The sequence below is a fragment of the Pristiophorus japonicus genome, chromosome 5 (genome assembly GCF_044704955.1).
Source record: "Pristiophorus japonicus isolate sPriJap1 chromosome 5, sPriJap1.hap1, whole genome shotgun sequence".
In the NCBI taxonomy this organism is placed as follows: domain Eukaryota; kingdom Metazoa; phylum Chordata; class Chondrichthyes; family Pristiophoridae; genus Pristiophorus; species Pristiophorus japonicus.
Genome location: NC_091981.1, coordinates 50,799,571 through 50,820,962, shown reverse-complemented (window position 1 = coordinate 50,820,962; position 21,392 = coordinate 50,799,571). Strand labels below are relative to the sequence as shown.

General features: G+C 46.1%; 1 long non-coding RNA gene across 1 annotated transcript in view; it reads left to right on the top strand.

Annotated features, from left to right (window-relative positions):
• LOC139263801 (uncharacterized) overlaps positions 1-21,392 on the top strand; it is a 558,088-nt gene that overhangs the window by 404,884 nt on the left and 131,812 nt on the right. Inside the window, exon 4 of the long non-coding RNA XR_011593210.1 lies at positions 11,081-11,142. This is a non-coding gene — a long non-coding RNA (uncharacterized lncRNA). The remainder of the gene's footprint in view (positions 1-11,080; positions 11,143-21,392) is intronic.

Below are 21,392 nucleotides of genomic sequence, written 5' to 3'. Positions count from 1 at the left end.
ACCCCTGTGAGCGAGTGGGGTCTCGTGCGGTAGCTGAGCAGTACTCGGGACAGGCGGGTTAGGAGTGAGCCTTCTGTGACTCATTTGAGGCTCTGTTTGATTGTTTGTATTGCCCGCTCTGCCTGACCATTGGAGGCTGGTTTAAACGGGGTGACATGTTTGATCCCATTGCGGGTCATGAATTCTTTAAGTTCGGCACTGATGAAACATGGCCCGTTGTCACTGACCAGTATGTCAGGCAGGTCGTGGGTGCCAAACATGGCTCTCAGGCTTTCAATGGTGGTGGTGGCGGTGCTTCCTGACATTATTTCACATTCAATCCATTTTGAAAAAGCATCCACCACCACCAGGAACATTTTACCGAGAAACGGGCCCACATAATCGACATGGATCCTCGACCTTGGTCTGGAGGGCCAGGACCACAAACTTAGTGGTACCTCTCTGGGCGCGTTGCTCAACTGAGCACACACACTGCATTGCCGTACATGGGACTCAAAGTCAGAGTCGGTACCGGACCACCACACGTGGGATCTGACTATCGCTTTCATCATTACTATACTCGGGTGTGTGCTGTGGAGATCCGAGATGAACGTCTCCCTGCCCTTTTTTGGTAGCACTACGTAGTTACCCCACAACAGGCAGTCTGCCTGAATGGACAGCTTGTCCTTTCGCCGCTGGAACAGATTAGATGTTGCATTTCAACGGGAATGCTGGCCCAGCTCCCATGCAGTACACAGTTTTTTACTTGGGACAGCAGAGCATCTTGGCTGGTCCAAGTCCTAATCTGGCGGGCCGTGACAGGAGATTTATCATTTTCAAACGCTTCCATGACCATCAACAAGTCTGCGGCATGCGCCACCATCTACGAGTTTGCAGGCTGCGCCATTTCCACCCACGTGGTGAGCAATGGTAGCCTACTGAGAGCATCCGCACAGTTCTCGGTGCCTGGTCTGTGGCGGATGGTATAGTTATACGCTGATAGCGCGAGTGCCCACCTTTGTATCCGGGCTAAGGCATTCGTATTTATCCCCTTGTTTTCAGCGAACAGGGATATGAGGGGCTTGTGATCGGTTTCCAGCTCAAATTTGAGGCCAAACAGATACTGATGCATTTTCTTTACCCCGAACACACACACGCTAATGCCTCTTTCTCAATCATGCTGTAATCCCCCTCGGCCTTCGACAATCTCCTGGAGGCATAGGCGACAGGTTGCAACTTCCCCGCAACGTTAGCTTGTTGTAATACACACCAGACTCCGTGCTAGTACAAGTCTTTTACACGGGTTATACAATACAAGCAGCTTGTTGGAGCATAAAATGTTTCTGGCTTTCTCACAAGCAATTACTTGTTTTTTTCCCCATACCCAGTTCTCACCTTTACGCAATAACACATGTAGGGGCTCTAAGAGGGTGTTTAACCCCGGTAGGAAGTTACCAAAATAGTTGAGGAGCCCCAGGAACGACCGAAGCTCCGTAATGTTCTGTGGCCTGGGCGCTTTCCTGATAGCCTCTGTCTTGGCGTCTGTGGGCTGAATGCCGTCCGCCGCGATCTTTCTCCCCAAAAGCTCCACTTCTGTTGCCATGAAGACGCATTTCGACCTCTTCAGCCGCAGCCCTACGCGATCCAGTCGCTGGAGGACCTCCTCCAGGTTTTGTAGGTGCTCGACGGTGTCCCGACCCGTGACCAATATGTCGTCCTGAAAAACCACCGTGCGTGGTACCGACTTGAGTAGGCTCTCCATGTTTCTCTGGAAGATCGCTGCAGCCGACCGAATTCCAAATGGGCATCTGTTGTAGATGAACAGTCCCTTGTGCATGTTGATGCAGGTGAGGCTCTTCGAAGACTCCTCCTGCTCCTGCATCATGTAGGCCAAAGCCAGGTCGAGCTTGGTGAACGTCTTGCCTCCTGCCAGCATCGCAAATAGGTCGTCTGCCTGAGGTATTGGTCCTGTAGCGAGAAACGATTAATAGTTACTTTATAATCGCTGCAAATCCTGACCGTGCCATCACTTTTGAGTACTGGAACAATCGGACTGGCCCACTCGCTGAATTCCACTGGGGAGATGATGCCCTCGCGTTGCAGCCTGTCTCACCCTCATCATGTGAGGTACCACTCACGCCTTGTGGTGAATGGGTCGTGCCTCTGGGACCAAGTGGATCCGCACCTTCGCCCCGGAAAAGTTTCCAATGCCTGGCTCAAAAAGGGAAAGAAATTTGATAAGAACCTGGGTACATGAGGCCTCATCGACATGTGATAGCACTCGGATGTCATCCCAGTTCCAGCGGATTTTGCCCTGCCAGCTCCTTCCAAGCAGTGTGGGGCCATCGTCCAGGACAATCCAGAGTGGCAGTTTGTGCACCATGCCCTCGTAGGTGACCTTGACCACGGCGCTGCCCAGGACAGTGATAAGCTCTTTGGTGTACGTTCTCAGTTTCGTTTGGATGGGGCTCAAGGCTGATCTGAGTGCCTTGTTGCACCACAGTCTCTCAAACATCTTTTTACTCATGATAGATTGGCTAGCGCCAGTGTCCAGTTCCATGGCTACGGGTAAGCCATTCAATTTTACATTTAGCATTATAGGTGGACATTTCATCGAAAATGTGTGCACCCGATGTACTTCAGCATCTGCCTCCTCTCTCTGAGGCTCGAAATTGCTTTGATCCACCATGGAACAATCTTCCTCTGCCACATGGTGGTTAGCAGGTTTTGCAGAGCTTGCAGCTCGTCTGCAAGCTCGTTGGAGGTGCCCCATTGTTCCATAGCTCTTGCAAACATATCCTTTGAAGTGGCATGAATAGGCTGAATGGAAGCCTCCACAACGCCACCAAGGTGTGAATTGCCTTGCATTCATCCTTTGTTGCAGAATCTGAGTTATTTGGGTTACCTGAGGCCTGCTGGCAGTTGCAGACTCGTGGTTTGTGCCCTCTACATTTCTGCTTGCAAACACAGTTCCAGTTAATTTATGAACATTGCTAGCACTTGTCTGCTGAGAGATTTGTTTGGTGTTATCACTGGAGGACATAAATGTCTGTGCTATCGCAATGGCCTTACTGAGGGTCGGTGTCTCTACAGTCAAAAGTTTTTGTAGGATGGTCTCGTGGCCAATGCCCAGTACAAAAAAGTCTCTGAGCATTTGCTCCAGGTAGCCATCAAACTCACATTGTCCTGCAAGTCGCCTTAGCGCGGCGACATAACTCGCCACTTCCTGACCTTCAGATCGCTGGCACGTGTAGAACCGATACCTCGCCATCAGCACGTTCTCCCTCGGGTTAAGATGCTCCCGAACCAGTGTACACAGCTCCTCATACGACTTATCTGTGGGTTTCACCGGAGCCAGAAGATTCTTCATGAGGCTGTGGGTCGGTGCCCCGCAGACCGTGAGGAGGACCGCTCTCCTTTTTGCAGGGCTTCCTTCTCCGTCCAGCTCGTTGGTTACAAATTACTGGTCTAACCATTCGACATAGGCTTCCCAGTCCTCAACCTCCGAGAACCTCTCCAGGATGCCCACAGTTTGCTGCATCTTGGCGTTGGATTTGTATCCTCATCGCCAATTATTGTGTTCTTAACACAGATGGGACTGCACACAGGGAGTTTAAAGCAACAGTGACCTCAATCTTTATTAAGACACACCAGAGTGAGGAACAGGCCTAAGGGGCCGGCTTAGATACAGTGCTCCCAAGGGATGCTGGGATCCCTTGGGACTTCAGGGGATATGCTCCCTGGTGGCGGAACAAAGGAGTGCATGCTTTACAGGTACACAACATTAGTAATGTTGGTTGAGGGATAAATAATGGCCAGAACTCCTCTGCTCTTCTTCAAAATAGTGGCATGCAGTCATTTATGTGCACCTGAGAGGCAAACTGGGCCTTGGCTTAACATCTCATCTAGAAGATGGCACTTACTGATCAGTGCAGCACTCCCTCTGCACCGAACTAGAGTGTCAGTCTAGACTTTTGTGCTCAATGAACCCTCAACCTTCTGACTCAGAGATGAGAGGAGAGAGTGCTACCACTGAGCCATGATAACTAGTTTCTGCAGCATGATGTGATCGGGAAGATGTGTCACACAGAACTTCTGGTTCTGCTCCTACGTAAGGGGGAGGAAGAAGGTTGTCCAAATGCTTTGAAGACAGGGTGCCTTTAAGCCCTGTTTATATCCGGACTTCTAAGTTAACCCACACATTGAAGTTACAGCCACTGTGCCTCAGAATGACACGCATCAAGAGTTTCAAGAAAAGTGTGCTGACTTCATCCAGCAGTGAAAGCGCTCATTGTGTCCAGATGGTTTTGCTTCTCAGTTTTGAGCGCCTGGATTCAATCTGATGGTTTAGACACAGAGATGGTGCCAAGAAATCCAATAGGAAGCTCGCGAGTCATTGTGGGCACCCAGACATTTTGGCCCCTATATTTACTGGGTGCTGGGAAGAGAGCAGGGGCGAGGATTTAGGGACAGGAAAGCCGGAAGTATGGGTTTCTCGCACATCCCGCAGATATTCACGGCGGGACAGCTTTTACATTTTGTCAACCTTTTTCCTTCCTGATTGCCAGCCTGGTCTATGGGCCTGTTGAGAAAGCAGCTGTGGAGTGGATGTCAGTTAAGTCTGACATCGTGGGGATGGTTGGATATTGGCGAGGGTGGTTGGACATTGCAGTTGGATACCTCATGGATCCAGCTGTTTTTGCCTCCTTTTACCTGCTGGGATTCCCTCAGCCCTGGAATCCCAGTGCCCAAGAGTTAAAAATAAAAAGAAGACACGCACCTTCCTTAAAAGATTTCAGTGACCAACCTACCTCCTGACAGTAGGTGGATCGCTCACCCCTCTGACTCATTGCCATTAAAACTGAATGTGGGTATGTTTGAGTGATTTTGGGTCAGATTTGAGAATTTATATATTTTTACCTTCCCACTCACCACCAACCTACCCGACGTTGGGGGTTAAAATCCCCCCCTTTTACCCTTTTACTCTCGGACATCATCCTGAGTGGGCTGTCCATGAAGGCATGGAGTAAGTGGTCACGTGGTTTGGGACAGTCCATGTTACATCACAATACCTCACTGTGGCTGTGTGTTGCAGTCCGCACCACTTATAACGTCCACCGCTCAGTAGTACCACTCTTGTCTCTGAGTCAGAGTTTGTGGGTTCAGTCCCATTCCAGAGACTTGAACACAAATTCCAGTGCAGTATTGAGGGAATGCTGCACTGTCAGTAGATGCCGTCTTTCGGATGAGATGTTATACCGAGTCTCCCATCTGCCCCGCACCTTTCACGACCACCAGACGTCTCAAAGCCAATGAAATACTTTTGGAGTTGTAATGTTGGAAACGCAGCAGCCAATTTGCGCACAGCACGTTTCCTCAAGCAACAATGTGATAATGACCAGATAATTTGTTTTGTTATGTTGATTGAGGGATAAATATTAATCAGGACACAGGGGATAACTCCCCTGCTCTTCTTTGAAATAGTGCCATGGGATCTTTTGCATCCACATGAGAGAGCAGACGGGACCTTGGTTTAACATCTCATCTGAAAAGCGGCACCTCCGACAGTGCAGCACTCCCTCAGCACTGCACTGGAGTGCTGAGGGAGTACTCAAGTCCCTGGAGTGGGACTTGAACCCACAACCTTCTGATTCAGAGGCGAGAATGCTATCCACTGAATCACAGCTGACACTCTACAGGAAAGCTGGGGCATCCATTACAGCAAAAGCAGCATTGAGATACAGGCATTGCTGACTTTCTCAAGGTGCAATCGATGGCATTCACGTAATTTTGCAAGTTCCCATGGTTAACCCCTCAACTTCCTCAGTAGTAAGGGCTTCTAATCCCTCAATGTACAGATTGTGTGTGATATTCAAAGGGAATCCTGCCCTTCAACACAAGATCTGCTGGAAGATGTATGATAAATTAATTCTTCAGAATTCGGCTCCCCTGAGCTCAGCAAGGAAGAAAATCAGGTCACCGGATGGTTTGCTGGTGACGAGACATATTCTCTGCTCCCAAGAATAATGACCAAACTAAGAATGGCCCAAATAAAGGAGCACTGGAATTAGGCATAGACCTCTAACACAATGATCATCGAGAGGACCATTGGGATCTTAAAGGGGCGCGTTTGCTGTCTGGACAGGTCGGGAGAGGGTCTGCAGTAAGATCCAAGCTTCCCACCTTGTTGCAACCTGCTGTGCCCTGCACAACTTCTCCAATTAAAAAGGCCTGGACTTGGACATTCCTGGGAACAGGGCCCCTGTCATAACTAAATGGTGAAGAGCATCACAATGACCGTCGCACTGAAGACTCCTCAGTGGCCACTATAAGGATATCAGAGCACAACTGATGACTGAAATCTCCTCCTCTTTAACACAGCCTACCTTTATCACCACTGCCTTAACTCCTTTGTCCAACCTTTAAATAAAGGATAAATCTTTCAATCCATCCTAGAGCATTACAGCACATCAGACGTCTTAGTCCCCACCTGACCAGGGCAATGATGAAATGAGGTGACAGGAAGTACAGTTGCAGAAACCTCTTTGGTTGTTTACTTTTTCAGCAAAACAAAACTTGCAGAAGAGCTTTCTATCCACTCATTCACGTATCAGGCTCAATCATTTTCCAATTTGCTCAGATTGTATTTTGGTATCTTACACAGACAGGGACATTGAATATTTGGTAAGGCTGTATGTGCTTGGATGGCATTGGCCCTGGTGGATTGGGGTGGGTTGCCTGCTGTAGCTCATGTGGGAGGGAGTTGGACAGATAGTGGCCATCGATCCTTGCATGGTTTTACAGCTCCTGCTGCTCCAGTTGAGCTGTTTTATGGAAGGGGGCTGAGGTGGCTGTGAGAGCTATTGTACCATCTGTTCTCCAGCAAAGGAGCCTGGACTGCCTGGTATTTGCCCAGTAATTAAGCAGAGGACAAGCATCTCCTGTTTGGTATAAGTCCCAGAATGTATCCCCATGTTTGTGATGGGGTAGGTTGCATTGTGCCTTAGCTATCAGCAGTGATGCACACTGATTTCCAAGACCTGAATCATTGTCATGCTCTAATTTGACACAAATGCTATCCATCCCTGCCACTCTACCATTAATCAAGCAATACAATGGAAAGCCCACTTTCAGTGAACTGATTCATTAATACCTTCTATCTGAGCAGTACAATCTACCAGCATTCCAAACCTGTATGTAGGTGGAACCCTACCACAGTCATATGCCAACTCTATAATGCTGTCTTCAGACTTGACGGAGAGTATGGGACTGGACAGTCTAGACAAACCCTTTCAAACATGATTTACAACAGACTTTAGACAAGGGTGGTTAATATAGGATATTTTTTGTATAATTGCAAGCGCTTGTGGATGAATGCAACCCTTCATCTTGCTCTCTAATGACTCTCAACTTCATGACAAGCTGCTATAATAGTCTACCTTTGCAGTAGATCTTGACTGTATGGTTTCAAACGTTCGAAGTATTCATCTGACAGCTCTCCCTCCCTTCGCAGTTACCTCATCAGGACTATGCTCAGTCAATGAATGCCCACCAGGCTTCAGCTTCCATTCTTAGTGTCCGAACATAAGTAATCACCATCAAGAGAGGAGGGGGAAAAGGTAGGTTGGATTGAGGAAGAAAAACACAAATGGCATGTTTGAAAGCAGAGTGCTCAGTTATCTCAAAGATGCAGTGGGAACACAAGTTCACTGTCATATTTACAGTACTTTGGAGGGCTTCCAAAATGTCATCCTCCTGTATAATATAAAACACCAAGGTCACGGATGTGGTAGTGAGCAAGGACGCTCTCAGTTACTATCATCGTCACCCTACATGGTTATCCCATCCTTTTGAGATGACCCGGGGCCCTTAACTTTATCCCAAGGCTGGAGTGGATAAATCATATTAAAATAATGCTATGTCATTTTACGTGCTAAGAATCACACTTTGTATGCTCGTTTATAAAACTCATTTTCATCACATCAAGACTGAGCCTCAAATTTGGCATGCAATATGCTATTATTTGGTCAAACAGACCCTTTAGGTTCAGCCTGAGGATAATCAGGTCTCCTGGCCTCCATCTGCACTTAATGTCTCCGTTCTATCGGGACCTGTGAGGCTTTAGGACCTGCTTTCGTAATCCAGGCTTAGTGTTATCGAATCGGTGAGGGAACTTCATCGGAGCACGCACCACTTACACTGTGCATGGTGTGTCCTGGGTTCAGAATGTCTCCCCTGGTAAACATAGAAATATAGAAAGATAGAAAATAGGTGCAGGAGTAGGACATTCGGCACTTCGAGCCTGCACCACCATTCAATAAGATCATGGCTGATCATTCCCTCAGTACCCCTTTCCTGCTTTCTCTCCATATCCCTTGATCCCTTTAGCCGTAAGGGCCATATCTAACTCCCTCTTGAATATATCCAATGAACTGGCATCAACAACTCTCTGCAGTAGGGAATTCCACAGGTTAACAACTCTCTGAGTGAAGAAGTTTCTCCTCATGGCCTACCCCTTATCCTAAGACTGTGTCCCCTGGTTCTGGACTTCCCCAACATCGGGAATATTCTTCCCGCATTTAATCTGTCCAGTCCCGTCAGAATCTTATATGTTTCTATGAGATCCCCTCTCATCCTTCTAAACTCCAGCGTATAAAGGCCCAGTTGATTCAGTCTCTCTTCATATGTCAGTCCTGCCATCCCAGGAATCAGTCTGGTGAACCTTCGCTGCACTCCCTCAATAGCAAGAACGTCTTTCCTCAGATTAGGAGACCAAAACTGAACACAATATTCCAGGTGAGGCCTCACCAAGGCCCTGTACAACTGCAATAAGACCTCCATGCTTCTATACTCAAATCCCCTAGCTATGAAGGCCAACATACCATTTGCCTTCTTCACCGCCTGTTGTACCTGCATGCCAACTTTCAATGACTGATGAACCATGTCACCCAGGTCTCGTTGCAACTCCTCTTTTCCTAATCTGCTGCCATTCAGATAATATTCTGCCTTCGTGTTTTTGCCCCCAAAGTGGCTAACCTCACATTTATCCACATTATACTGCACCTGCCATGCATTTGCCCACTCACCTAACCTGTCCAAGTCACCCTGCAGCCTTTTAGCATCCTTCTCACAGCTCACACCGTCACCCAGTTTAGTGTCATCTGAAAACTTGGAGATATTACAATCAATTCCTTCATCTAAATCATTAATGTATATTGTAAAGAGCTGGGGTCCCAGCATTGAGCTCTGTAGCACTCCACTAGTCACTGCCTGCCATTCTGAAAAGGACCCATTTATCCCAACTCTCTGCTTCCTGTCTGCCAACCAGTTCTCTATCCATGTCAGTACATTACCCCCAAAACCATGTGCTTTGATTTTGCACACCAATCTCTTGTGTGGGACCTTGTCAAAAGCCTTTTGAAAGTCCAAATACACCACATCCACTGGTTCTCCTTTGCCCACTCTACTAGTTACATCCTCAAAAAATTCCAGAAGATTTGTCAAGCATGATTTCCCTTTCATAAATCCATGCTGACTTGGACCGATCCTGTCACTGCTTTCCAAATGTGCTGCTATTTCATCTTTAATGATTGATTCCAACATTTTCGCCACTACTGATGTCAGGCTAACCGGTCTATAATTACCCATTTTCTCTCTCCCTCCTTTTTTAAACAGTAGTTTTACATTAGCTACCCTCCAGTCCATAGGAACTGATCCAGAGTCGATAGACTGTTGGAAAATGATCACCAAGCATCCACTATTTCTATGGCCACTTCCTTAAGTACTCTGGGATGTAGATTATCAGGCCCTGGGGATTTATCGGTCTTCAATTCCATCAATTTCCCAAACACAATTCCTGCTTTATAAGGATATCCTTCAGTTCCTCCTTCTCACTAGACCCTTGGTACCCTAGTATTTCCGGAAGATTATTTGTGTCTTCCTTCGTGAAAACAGAACCAAAGTATTTGTTTAACTGGTCTGCCATTTCTTTGTTCCCCATTATAAATTCACCTGAATCCGATTGCAAGGGACCTACATTTGTTTTCACTAATCTTTTTCTCTTCACATATCTATAGAAGCTTTTATAGTCATTTATGTTCCCAGCAAGCTTCCTCTCATACTCTATTTCACCCCTCCTAATTAAACCCTTTGTCCTCCTCTGCTGTATTACAAAATTCTCCCAGTCCTCAGGTTTGCTGCTTTTTCTGGCCAATTTATATGCCTCTTCCTTGGATTTAACACTATCCTTAATTTCCCTTGTTAGCCACGATTGAGCCCCCTTCCCTGTTTTATTTTTACTCCAGACAGGGATGTACAATTGTTGAAGTTCATCCATGTGATCTTTAAATGTTTACCATTGCCTATCCACCATCAACCCTTTAACTATCACTCGCCAGTCTATTCTAGCCAATTCATGTCTCATACCATCGAAGTTACCTTTCCCCAAGTTCAGGACCCGAGTCTCTGAATTAACTGTGTCACTTTCCATCTTAATAAAGAATTCTACCATATTATGGTCACTCTTCCCCAAGGGGCCTTGCACAACAAGATTGTTAATTAGTCCTTTCTCATTACACTTCACCAGTCTAGGATGGCCAGCCCTCTAGTTGGTTCCTCGACATATTGGTCCAGAAAACCATCCCTAATACACTCTAGGAAATCCTCCTCCACCACATTGCTACCAGTTTGGTTAGCCCAGTCAATATGTAGATTAAAATCACCCATGATAACTGCTGTACCTTTATTGCACGCATCCCTAATTTCTTGTTTGATGCTGTCCCCATCCTCACTACTACTTTTTGGTGGTCTGTACACAACTCCCACGAGCGTTTTCTGCCCTTTGGTATTCTGTAGCTCCACCCATACAGATTCCACATCATTCAAGCGGTCCTTCCTGAGGTGGTGGGATGGAAGGAGATGGAGGCAAGCCTGAGAAGGGGGATCCAGGGCCTGGGATGGAGTGTAGAATCCGAGGGCCTGCAACTGGGGTGCTGCCTTCTTAGAGATCATGATGTAATTGAGTACAGCAACTTCCTCAGAAAAGCCGACTTGATGTTGACAGGAAATCTCCTGATTCTCTGATGTTTTGATTTTTATGCAGGATTTTATGAATGTAAAGCGGTTGGATTACAAATGTCACAAAACAGCTGAGCAACTGCAATGGTAAGTGGCTCTTCATCTTCCCGACACTTTTAACACCTGCCATCTGAATTTGTCCATTAACATGACTGCTCGGTTACTTATACCTGCTACTGTGCTCGAGTGCAGCTTGCTAACATTAACAAAATTACTCAGACAAGAAGGATTAATGGCAGGTGGTGTACTTCAAGGTTTATGTACCATAAATGATTGAGAGGGCAATGTAAAATACTCTGGGAGATTTACTTTCCCCCGAGCTCTGGAAAACCTGCACCATTTATTGTTTGAGGAACAAACAGCAATAATCAAAGTATACGCAAGGTGTATTTTGTGCAATTTTTCTTAAAGACGTAATTCTGACACTGGTAATGTTTTAGTTTGTGCCGCAAAACATTAGACTGAGATAAGCAGCAGTTGGTATTATGATCGGGAAATAACACCCACTAGGACAGGATTATCACTGCAATTGACAGTCAGCAGTAGATGAAGATTTTATATCTGACAAGATGGTAATCGTCTTTACATGTGCAAGCAGCAGGAAACCATTCATGTGCTATGTACTCGCAAATAGACGCTGTCAAGACTCCAAAATGGTTAATGCAAATCATTATTTACAATACAAATGTAGGAGAATGTGAGTATTCCATTCAGTAGATTGACCTTCTTAGTTTGTGTGTCGGGGAGGAAGGACAGATTCTCTCCTTCCCCTCCTCCCCTCAGAGAAGTCCAATGCAGGCACTTCATTTTGTACATCACAGAAACAGTTTCAGCTTCAACAGTGATACAGAGAGGCAGCTCATTGTTGCAATCCTTTGCACCTTTGCATTATCACATGCTCAGGCACTAGGGTTTCCAACTCTGGTTGGATATATTCCTGGGGTTTTCATCACGTGACCTCCTGCCTCAAGCTACCCTGCCCGTGCCCCCGCCATCGCTCCGGCCATTGGTCATCCAACACGTCCATCCTCACAATGCACAGCCTTTCCAGGCCAATTGGGAAACAAACAAACTCTTCGTTACCCAATTGATGATTCTTGACTCTCAGTCAAACAGCCTTTTCCCCCCATCTCCAATATTTATATAACTAATAAGTAAAAGTGTTGAAAGAAAATGAATAAAACCACCTTTTTTTCAACACCCTGATGATTCTTTCTCCCTGGGTTGCTCGCAACAGTGTCCAGGAGATTAACCTTCAATTCCTGGAGACTCCAGCGCAATCCTGGAGGGTTGGCAACCCTATTAGGCACACATGACTTCCTAGGTTGTGAAACCGGTGTGTTCTCAAAGGTGTTTTTTTTCTCTTTTTCCCAGCATGTGTCATTGTTGCTATGAATAGCAAGACTACGTTTGTGTACTTGTCTGCCCACATCCTTCACTTGTGCCTGAGAATGGTTTCGATAACGTCAAGTCCCCAAGCCACATTGCAAACACACGGTTGCAGCAGGTGCAGCCTGATAGATTGCCTTGATGCTGCAAGCCGGTAGCTGTTGTTTATTAGAAACAGAGAGGGAGGGCCTGGTGTGGCAGGCTCTCTTTAAGTAGCAGTTTCCACAGAAAAACCATGGGTGTTGCACAGTTCTAAACTGTTACGTTGGCCTCGATCTGGCAGGCAGCGTTGACAATTTTTCATGTACGAGTTATAAAGCTCCTGCTCTATGATTTCTAAACATGGAACAATGAGCAATAAATGTTGGCCATTATTTACTTATGATTTCTTTTGTTTTCTTCATACCTCTTCCTCCTCAATAAATTGATTTTTCCTCCAGCATTTTTCCATGGATATTGCCCCTTTAAAAGCCAGAAATATGACCAGTTGGGAGCCCAAGGTTATACTGAAAAAACTGATCCAGTTTTATTTTTATAAAAAAAATCAGCTCATGAAATAGAAATTCCTTCAAAAATAGCTGCACATGAAATCTGATAGAACACTTTGCTCCTAACCCTTTCTGATAATCTGACATTTTAATTTGATTGCACTGTCAGATTTATTTTTAACAGGAACATATAGAAACATAGAAACAGAGTAATTTACAGCGCAGAAGGAAGTCATTTCGGCCCAACGTGTCCGTGCCGGCCGAAAAAGAGCCTCACGGCCCTCGGTCAGTAGCCCTGAAGGTTACATATAAACCTATGAACAATGAACAATGGCGGACAGGTAAAGAATATCCGATCCAACCAGTCCGCCCCAAACAACTGCGATACCCCATGTATCGCAACGTTTTACACTCCACCCCACCCGGAGCCATGCAATCTCCTGGGAGAGGCAAAGAACCAGGTAAAAACCCAGGCCAATTGGGGAAAAAAATCTGAGAAAATTCCTCTCCGACCCATTCAGGTGATCAAAACTAGTCCAGGAGATCACTCTGGCCGTATTAGATCCCCTGAAGTACTTACCATCGTATCTGCACCAGCTAACAAGAGATTTTCCAGTCTAATCCCACTTACCAGCTCTAGGTCCGTAACCCTGTAGGTTATGGCACTTCAAGTGCCCATCCAAGCACCATTTAACTGTGGTGAGGGTTTCTGCCTCTACCACCTTTCCAGGCAGTGAGTTCCAGACATTCACAACCCTCTGCATGAAGAAGATTCCCCTCAAATCCCCCCTAAACCTTCCACCAACCATCTTAAGCCTATGCCCCCTTGTAATTGACCATTCCACCAATGGAAATAGGCCCTTGCTATCCACTATATCCAGGCCCCTCAAAATTTTATACACCTCAATGTGGTCTCCTCTCAGCCTCCTCTGTTCCAATCTGTCCTCATAGCTAAGATTCTCCATTCCAGACAGCATCCTCGTAAATCTCCTCTGCACCCTCTCCAGTGCAATCACGTCCTTCCTATAATACGGCGACCAGAACTGCACGCAGTATTCCAGCTGTGGTCTAACCAGTATATCATATATTTTAAGCATAACCTCCCTGCCCGTGTACTCTACGCCTCGGCCAAAAAAGGCATGCATTCCGTATGCCTTCTTAACCACCTTATCCACCTGGCTTGCTACTTTCAGGGATTTATGGATAAGCACTCCAAAGTCCCTTTGTTCATCTGCAGTTCTAAGTGGCCTACCATTTAATGTGTATACCCTTTCCTGGTGAGCCTTCCCCATGTGCATTACCTCACACTTCTCCGAATTAAATTTCATTTGCCACTGTTTTACCCATCCGACTATAGGTTGATATCCTCTTACAGCCCATGACTTTCCTCTTTATTATCAACCACACAGCCAATTTTAGTGCCATCTGCAAACTTCATAATCATACCTCCTATATTCAAATCTAGATCATTGATGTATACCACAAAAAGCAAGGGACCCAGTACTGAATCCTGCGGAACCCCACCTGAAACATCCTTCCAGTCACAAAAACATCCATCAGTCATTACCCTTTGCTTCCTACCTCAAAGCCAATTTTGAATCCAACTTGGCACTTTGCCCTGGATCCCATGGCCTTTTATCTTTGTGACCAGTCTTCCATGTGGGACCTTATCAAAAGCTTTGCTAACGTCCGTATACACTAAATCACATGTACTACCTTCATCGACCCTCCTGGTTACCTCCTCGAAAAATTCAGTCAGGTTATTCAAACACGATCTTCCCTTAACAAATCCGTGCTGACTGTCCTTGATTAATCCTTGCCTTTCTAAATGTAGATTTATCCTGTCCTTCAGGATTTTTTCCAATAATTTTCCCACCACTGAGGTTAGGCTCCCAGGCCTGTAATTACTCGACCTATCCCTTTCTCCCTTCTTAAACAAGGGTACTACATAAGCAATCTTCCAGTCCTCCAGTCCTCTGGCATCATGCCTGAATCCAAAGAGGACTGGAAAATGATGGTCAAGGCCTCTGCTATTTTCTCTTTTGCTTTGCTCAACAGCCTGGAATGCATTTCATCCGGGCCTGGAGACTTATCCACTTTCAAAGCCGCTAAACCCCTTAATACCTCCTCTCGCACTATGTTTATTTCATCCAGAATTTCACACTCCTCCTCGATAGCAGTATCTGCATTGCCCCTTTCCTTTATGAAAACAGACGCAAAGTATTCATTAAGAACCATACCAACATCTTCTGCTTCCACACACAGATTACCCTCATGGTCTCTAATAGGCCCTACCCTTTCTTTAGTTATCCTTTTGCTCTTAATATATTTATAGAACATCTTTGGGTTTTCCTTGATTTTACGTGCCAAGAATTTTTCATGCTCTCTCTTAGCATTCCGAATATCCTTTTTAATTTTACCTCTGAACATTCCTCCAGAGATTCTATAGTATTTAGCCGTCAGTATATGACATAAGCTTCTCTTTTTTTCTTTATCCTCCCCTGTAAGTCCCTAGACATCCAGGGGGCTCTAGAATTGTTATTCCCACCCTTTTTCTTTAAGGGCACATGTTTTGCCTGAGTCCTCCGGATCTCCTCCTTGAATGTCTCCCACTGTTCCAACACTGATTTACCCACAAGTAATTGTTTCCAGCCCACTGTGGCCAAATTACTCCTCAACTTAGCAACATTAGCTTTTCCACAATTTGGGACTTTTATTTCTGGTTTATCCTTGTCCTTATCTATAACTACCTTGAATCTGACTGAATTATGGTCACTGGCGCCCAAGTGCTCTCCCACTGATACCCCTTCCACCTGCCAAGCTTCATTCCCTAAAACTAAATCCAGAACCGCCCCCTCCCATGTTGGGCTTATTACATACTGACTAAAAAAGTTCTCTTGAATGCATTTTAAGAATTCTGCACCCTCTATACCCTTCACACTATATTTGTCCCAATCAATATTAGGATAGTTGAATTCCCCTACTATGGTTTTTGGTCTTCACAGAAATTTGCTTATATATTTGCTCTTCTATCTCCCTCCCACTGTATGGGGGTTTATAATACACACCCAGCAGTGTGATTGCCCCTTTTTTATTTTTCAGTTTGAACCATATGGCCTCATTGGATGATCCCTCTAACATATAATTCCTCCTCACAGCTGTAATAGTTTCTTTAATCAATGCTGTGACCCCCACTTTGCCCCCCCCCTCCCGTCCTGTCTAAAAATCCTGTAATCAGGAATATTGAGCTGCCAAACCTGCCCCTCTTTCAGCCATGTCTCTGTAATGGCTATAATGTCATACTCCCAAGTGTCTACCTGTGCTCTTAGCTCATCTGCCTGATTCGCTATACTCCTTGCATTAAAGTATATAGCATTTAGCACAGGAAGACCTCCTTGATTAATATTTACTAACTCTTGTTTCTTCTGTCTTACAGATTCACTTTCTACATTCTTGCTTTCTAATTTCAGCTTTACTTCCTTCCTTATTGAATTTGTTGTCAGGTTCCCATCCCCCTGCCAAGCTAGTTTAAACTCTCCCCAAAAGCACTAGCAAAACTCCTCACGAGGATATTGGTCCCGGCGCTGATGAGGTGCAGCCCGTCCGATTTACACATGTCCCATCTCCCCCAGAAGCGGTTCCAATGGCTCAGGAATTTAAAGCCCTTCCTCCTACACCAACTCTCCAGCCATGCGTTCATCCTTTCTATCCTTCTATTTCTGTACTCATTATCGGTAATAACCCAGAGATTACTATCTTTGAGGTCCTACCCTTTAATTTTTCTCCTAGCTCCCTAAATTCTGCCTGCGGGACCTCATCCCTCTTTCTACCTATGTCATTGGTCCTGATATGGACCACGACCTTTAGCTGTTCACCCTCTCCCCCCAGAATGTCCTACATCCGCTCTGTGACATCCTATGGCACCAGGGAGGCACACGACTACAGCCACAGAAACACCCCTCTATTCCCCTAACTATTGAATCCCCTACCACTACAGCTCTTTTATTCTTTGTCCCTCCCCGCTGTGCAGCTGAGCCACCTGTGGTGCCTTGGACTTGGCTCTGGCTGGATTCCCCAGAGGCACCATCGCCCTCACCGGTGTTCAGAAGAGAATTTCGGTTGCAAAGCGAGACGGACTCAGGGGGGGACTCCTGCACTACCTGCCTTGCATTCTTCCTGCATCTGGTGTTCACTCACTTCCCCTCTACCTGCATGCTTAGTGCTATCCATGTAGCACTCACCCTCACAGATGCACCATAATGACTCTAGCCGCCGCTCAAGCTCCGAAACGCGGAGCTCGAGTAGTTGAAGCTGGAGACACCTCCTGCACAAATGGTTGTCTAGGCTGCGCGAAGCATCCTGGACTTCCCACATGCCGCAGGACATGCACTCCAAAGGACGGAGTTGCCCTGCTATCCCTCTATTTAGACTTATCTGTTATAAAAGAGAAAGAGAGATACTTATCAACCAGCCAATCACTTATCTGCCCGGACGAGGGCTGTGAGCTCCTCACCAGAAGTGAACTCCTCGCCGACTTCCGGGCCTGCTGACTCTCGGACTCCGGAACTCCCGAACTCTCAGACTCCCGAACTCTCGGAATCCTGAACTCCCGAACTCTCGGACTCCAGAATTCTCGGACTCCTGAACTCCCAAACTCTCAGTCTCCTGAACTCCCGAACTCTAGAACGCCTGCACTCTCGGACTCCTGAACTCCAGAACTCTCGGACTCCTGAATTCCCGAGCTCTCGGACTCCTGAACTCCTGAACTCTCGGACTCCTGAACGTCCGGTAAAGGGCTGCAAAGTAAATGCTATAAAAGTTGAGATGTTGGGACTGTAAGCAGTGAATCTGCTGGCCCATGTAAATCTGCCAGCCATGGCTCAGTTGGTAGCACTCTTGTCTCGGAGTCAGAATGTTGTGGGTTCAAGTCCCTCTCCCAGAGACCTGAGCACGTGATATAGGCTGACACTCCAGTGCAATACTGAGGGAGTGCTACACTGTTGGAGGCGGAGAGGGATGCAAGAAGTAATCAGATATAGCCTTAGCTATGATTGACACAATGGCAGTAGAGAGGACATGTGAGATGGCAAGGTTGAGGGGATGGCTGTGAATATGGGTAAGTAAGTTTATATGGAGGGAGAGATTAAGGGAGGCTGGGAGGGCAGTGAACTCAGAGGAGAGAGAGCATGATGAGTAGAAAGAAAGACTTGCATTTATATAGCATCATTCAAAACTTCAGGACATCTCAAAGCGCTTTACAGCCAATTAAGTACTTTTGAAATGTAGTCACTGTTGTAATGTAGGAAACATGGCAGCCAATTGTGCAAAAGTTACCACAAACAGCAATGTGACAATGACCAGATAATCTTTTTTTTGTTATAGTTGATTTAGGGATAAATATTGGCCAGGATACCAAGGATAAATCTGCTCTCCTTCAAAATAGTGCCATGTGATTTTTTACGTCCACCTGAGAGAGAAGAAGACAGCATCTCAGCTTAATGTCTCATCTGAAAGATGGCACCTCCAACAGTGCAGCATTGACTCAGCACTGCACTGAAGTGTCAGTCTAGCCCTTTGTGCTCAAGTCTCTGGAGTGGGACTTGAACCCACAACCTTCTGACTCAGAGGAGAGAGTGCTACCCACTGAGCCACGGTAAATAATGTCTGCTGCATGATGTGATTGGGATGATAAGTCACACAACCCTTCTGGTTCTGCTGCTACATAAGGAGGAACCCACAAACGGACTCGGAGGTGAGAATGCTACCCACTGAGCTGCGGCTGAGATGAAGATTGAAGTCACCAAGGATGAGAAATCGTTCTGTGCAGAGGCTGAGGGAGGAAAGCAGTGACGATATCTCAGTGAGATGCTTGGCATGGTGGGTGGGCAGTAGAGATTGAGGATTTTAATGGAAAGACGAGAGGGGTGGAACAAGGTGAGATGCTCAAAGGAGAAGAAGGGGGAAAACCAAGGTGTGATTTGGTGATAAGGGCCACACCGCCACCCCGGCGGTCTGGGCGGGGCAAGTGGCGGAAGATATAGCCAGGCGGGGAGGCTTCATTTTGGGGGAAGGTTTCATTACCTGCCAGCCAAGTTTCCATGAAGGCCAAAATTTGAATGCAATCATCCACAATAAGCTCATGGCTGGCAAGGGCCTTGTTCACAAGTAAATGGATATTCTAGAGGGAGATGTGGAGGGGACTAACAGCTGATCCACTGGCAGAGTCCACGGGGTCAGCACTAGGAAAGGTGAATAAGGCAGGAAGGAGGTTGGCAAAATTAGCCCCCAACGGATGCGCTGGATGGGAAAGTTGGTGAGAACGTAAGGTGGGGCAGTTGGGCTTGTTGTTCATAAGGAGGCTAACCCTTGATGAAACCTTTGGAGGATGCCAGGTGAGGCAAAGAGGGAAGCTGTAGGCTTATCCAAAAGCCTGGGATGGCGGCAGGAGAGTAGGAAGGTCGAGGAATGGTGAAGGATTGGGTTAGGGGTTTGGGGGGCAGCGAAATTAAAGGATGCATGACGGCAGGAGAGAGGGACCTAAGCGGTAGAGAAAAGAAGAAAAAAGAGGTAAATAGTAGTGATGGGCTCAGGTCCAGAACGGCAGCCAGAATGCAAACATTCGAATTGACAGAAGGAAATTCAAGTTACATAGCAAGATTAGGATTGATATTTCCTGGTATTAAATGGAGAATAGAGAGGAGACAAGAGGAAGGAGTCCAAAGTTAAAATTAGAGGTCCCGCGGTGGGATAATGTTGAAGTAGATAATGTAGAGTCAGCTTGGAGCAGTAACAAACTGATGTCCAGATTTGGAGACAGGTGTGGAAGCCAATTGAGTCCAGAAGCTATTTGAAGAGTTGAGCATTGGAAGACGCACTGCTGGAGGTATTTCCTTGCATAGCATTTGAAGTGCACAGCATGTCTTGCAGACGCCAGAAAAATTCCATTCTTTTTCTCATTATATTTTTATTTGATAGCACGGGCTGAGCAATAATTGGGCCTCTCAGTGGGGACCTCTTTCCTTGAAGCCAAAACACCATTTAATAGGATTCTCACCTTTTTTACAAGGTGTCCCAGTGGCTCTTAAAAGTTTTATATCTTCACTGTTTGCTGCACTGTGGTGGTGTTAGCTAGAAGCATGGTCACTGTGTGAAGAGAAAAGATTTCTAATACACTCCATGACCCTGGTTTTTCCCTTTGTTAGGTGCAGGTGAAAACACATGTGAAAAATTGACTTGCACGACAGCAGTTTAGGGTGACTCATACTTTGATATTCCCTTCCTCCTCCCAAGTGAGCAACTGTGCTCAACTGCAGTGACCAAACTCCAAGCCAACTTCAAATTATTTAATATTACAGCACAGCAACAGGCCATTTGGTCTATCAAGTCAGCACCACTTTTTTTCTCCATATGAGCCACTTAGTCTAATCACACCATCCTGCTCACTCCCCACACACTTTTATATTACCCTTTTATCAAGCAACTATTGAATTGGAATCGGCCATGGCTTAGTGGCAGCACTCTCGCCTCTGAGTCAGAAGGTCATATTTTCAAGTCCCACCCCAGTGAACTACTGAGGGAGTGCTGCACTATCGCAGGAACCGAGGCCCCATGTGCCCCCTCAGGTGGACGTAAAATATCCCACGGCACTATTTCGCAGAGGAATTCTTCCCAGTGCCCTGTTTAATATTTATTTCTCAATCAACATCGCTGAAACAGATAATCTGGTCACATGTCATTGCTGTTTGTGGGACCTTGCTGTGCATAAATGGTCTGGAGCTTTTTTAAAACTGCACTTCAAAAGCACTTTAGGACATCCTGAGATCATGAAAGGTGCTTTCTAAATGTCAGTCTCTCTTTATAGTGGGCCTCAGCTGCCTTGTTTACCGTTGAAACAAAACAGTTCCTAATGTGGATTCGTGCTTCCATTATACTTCCTAAGCATTTCACACAGAACTTGTTTGAGAATTTGTGATTGCAACTTCGGTTTCTACCCACTGGATCTTCCCCCGATAATTTGGCAATATTCGTACAGACTAGTGATGGTATAAAAAACTGCGTTTCTGGTTTACAGCCAGGACAGCACTGGTGGCAGTGCTGCCAACTGAGGAAAAAACAAAATATTGCCTCTTCCTGCACTGTAAATCAGGGCCAATGTGATTTCCTGGACTTGTTTCCATTGCCTAATGGGGCCGGAGAGGAATTTCCCAGTCACCATTCCCCCCCTCCCCCCCGCCCAAGTGTCTTGGGTTTTTATCTTTTCTTGCCTCTCCCAGAATGGGGTAGGGAGTGTCTGGATTGTGCTGAACAAGGCATCATGACTGTGTTGGATCGGCTGGATGGACCAGCAGGTCTTTTCCTGTCCATCATTTATATCATGTTCCAGGTGCTTTTCACTCCTCTGGCTGCCCCATTAAAGTGTGGTGATGCTGCCCAAGTTAGAGCTATTGTCAATAACAATAT